We start from the raw sequence: 3,292 nt of genomic DNA, 5'->3' as shown, positions 1-3,292 counted from the left end.
GTCCTCCTCCGGCCGGTGCCCTCACCTCCGGCGAATCTCGTCGATGCCGGCCGCCGCGTCCATTGACTCCGGTGAGATCCGCGAAGCTACAATACCTGCTACAGTACCCGGAACCCGATCTAGATCTAGATCTCGGTTGACCCCAAACCATAATTCCGTATTTTTTTAGCATTTTTCCTCATGCTATAACTCTGCATCCGTAGCTCCGATTCATGCATGTAGCATATCAAAATGTTCGGCTCGACGAGTACATAATTTCATCTCATTGAATCATTTTCATTTGAGCTCATCTTGATGCCCGAAATGTGGTTGGAAGAGGGCTATGTGATGAATTTATCAGATCTGTTTCAGCAAATAGCTATTTGTCATTTTTGCCATATTTAATGTGTGCATGCTATCATGCTGAGCTCTACATGTGTTTTGTTATATGCCATGTCATGTTTACAGTGGTGCTTGCCATGTATTTTTGTGATAATTGTGGTGACTAGAACAGGCTTGCAAAGTAGCGTAATCGGTAATGCTGATTTCAGGGACTTAGAATTTCACTAAGTCCTTGTTCTGTTTTTGTTGTTATGCCATATGTTCATGTTGTTTCCTAGTGATCCGTGCCTCTTTTGAGGATGATCAGTAAGGATGTTTTGTTAATATTGTGGTGCTCTATCCATCCAAGTCTTTGTTTGCATTTATGGAGAAATGTAGCTTGAGTCAATCGAGCTCTACTTTTGCTATAAAATAATCCTGGCAGATTGTTGCCATGTTTAGCGATTTTGCCGAGGATGTTGCTATTGATCTGTGCATTCTATGTTGTTGTTCTTGCCATGTCTAGCTTCTATGCCATGTATTCTTGATGGTTGCATGCTTAGTTTGTCATGCCATGCTCTTTAGCGAGTGCATCGAGCTCGTAAACATGCCTACTCGTTAACTGTTTTGCATGCTCCAGTTTTTTAATAAGTCTGAATCTGTTTATGTTTTTGCCATGTTCACATGCTTGCAATTGTATTTTCTGATCCCTTTTTGCTCAAGGTCACTAAGGGACTTTTGTTAAGTGCTTTGAGTATATCTATGCCATTCCTTGCCTTGCCATGTTAAGTTCCTGTAGCATGTAGTTTTCATGCTCTAGATTGTGCTTCCTGATGGTAAATTCCAGACTTGTGTTAATTTCACTAAGTCTGAAACCTGTTATCATTTGCAACTTTGTCATGCTTGTTTGAACCTGTTAGTGGATGAATTAGCCGTATCTCAGTGTTCATCTTTTATCAAGCTTCATGAGTGGATCCCTACCATGTATTTTGTTGTCATGTTTGAGTGTTGTAGCATATTTATCTTGATGCATTTAGTTAGTCACTTGCTGATTATTGCAGACCGGTGCCATATTTGTTTTGCTTGCCATTTCCAAACCATGCATCCGATTCCGGTGATCTTTATATCGATTTCAACCGAAATCACCTCAACTTTCCAGTGGCACTCTTGGATTTCCATGTTGAGGCCAGGTTCAATAATTCCTTGTCAAATCATGCATATGCATCACATATCGCATCCCGCATATCATACCATGTTTGCATCATGTTGTTTGAGCATTGTACGTGGTTGACTGTGTTCCGTTTGCTTGTTGTTATTGTTTGCGTAGAGCCGGGAGACGAGTTCGTGAACGAGGAGCCCGTTGAGTTCGCTTACAAGGATCAAGTCAACTCTGACAACTTTGCAGGCAAGATGACCATACCCTCGAAATCACTTCTATCTTTGCTTGCTAGATGCTCGCTCTTTTGCTATGCCTATGCTATGATACCTACCACTTGCTTATCATGCCTCCCATATTGCCATGTCAAACCTCTAACCCACCATGTCCTAGCAAACCATTGTTTGGCTATGTTACCGCTTTGCTCAGCCCCTCTTATAGCGTTGCTAGTTGCAGGTGAAGATTGGAGATCGTTCCTTGTTGGAACATTGTTTGTTGTTGGGATATCACCATATTATCTTGTTTATCTTAATGCATCTATATACTTGGTAAAGGGTGGAAGGCTCGGCCTTTTTCCTAGTGTTTTGTTCCACTCTTGCCGCCCTAGTTTCCTTCATATCGGTGTTATGTTCCCGGATTTTGTGTTCCTTACACGGTTGGGTTATAATAGGAACCCCTTAACAGTTTGCCTTGAATAAAACTCCTACAGCAATGCCCAACCTTGGTTTTACCATTTGCCACCTAGCCTCTTTTCCCTTGGGTTTCCAGAGCCCGAGGGTCATCTTTATTTAAACCCCCCGGGCCAGTGCTCCTCTGAGTGTTGGTCCAAACTAGAGCCCTGTGCAGCGCCCCCTCAGGGAAACTTGAGGTTTGGTTTTAGTTGTATGGAGCGATCATCTGAGTGTGCCCTGAGAACAAGATATGTGCAGCTCCTATCGGGATTTGTCGGCACATTCGGGCGGAGTTGCTGGACTTGTTTTACCATTGTCGAGGATGTCTTGTAACCGGGATGCCGAGTCTGATCGGATTGTCTTGGGAGAAGGAATATCCTTCGTTGACCGTGAGAGCTTGTGATGGGCTAAGTTGGGACTCCCCTGTAGGGATTTGAACTTTCAAAAGCCGTGCCCGCGGTTATGGGCAGATGGGAATTTGTTAATGTCCGGTTGTAGATAACCTGAAACTTAACTTAATTAAAATGAACCAACCGCGTGTGTAACCATGATGGTCTCTTCTCGGCGGAGTCCGGGAAGTGAACACGGTGTTGGAGTAATGCTTGACGTAGGTTGTACTAGGATCACTTCTTGATCATAGTTACTCATCCGTGCCTTGCCTTCTCTTCTCGCTCTCTTTTGCGAATAGGTTAGCCACCATATATGCTAGTCGCTTGCTGCAGCTCCACTTCATACCTTGTCTTACCTATAAGCTTAAATAGTCTTGATCACGAGGGTGCGAGATTGCTGAGTCCCCGTGACTCATAGTTTACTTCCAAACTAGATGCAGGGACCGATGATACCGTTCTAGACGATGCGCTTGAGCTCAACTGGGAGTTCGATGAAGACTCTCACCGTTACTACGTGTCTTTCCCAGATGATCAGTAGTGGTGCCCAGTTGGGGCGATCAGGGACTTTTGTCGCATGTGGGGGTTGATCTTTATTTTGGTACCGTAGTCGGACCATGAGTGTATTGGATGATTGTAATGTTATTCATATATTTGTGTGACGTGGCGAGTGTAAGCCAACTATGTATTTGTTCCCCTTTTATTTATTTACATGGGTTGTTGTGAAGATTACCTTACTTGCGACATAGCTTTCAATGCGGTTATGCCTCTAAGTCATG

This window comes from Triticum aestivum, chromosome 7A, assembly GCF_018294505.1.
Source record: "Triticum aestivum cultivar Chinese Spring chromosome 7A, IWGSC CS RefSeq v2.1, whole genome shotgun sequence".
NCBI lineage: Eukaryota > Viridiplantae > Streptophyta > Magnoliopsida > Poales > Poaceae > Triticum > Triticum aestivum.
The sequence above is the reverse complement of the archived record's forward strand: the minus strand, read 5'-3'. Positions refer to the sequence as shown.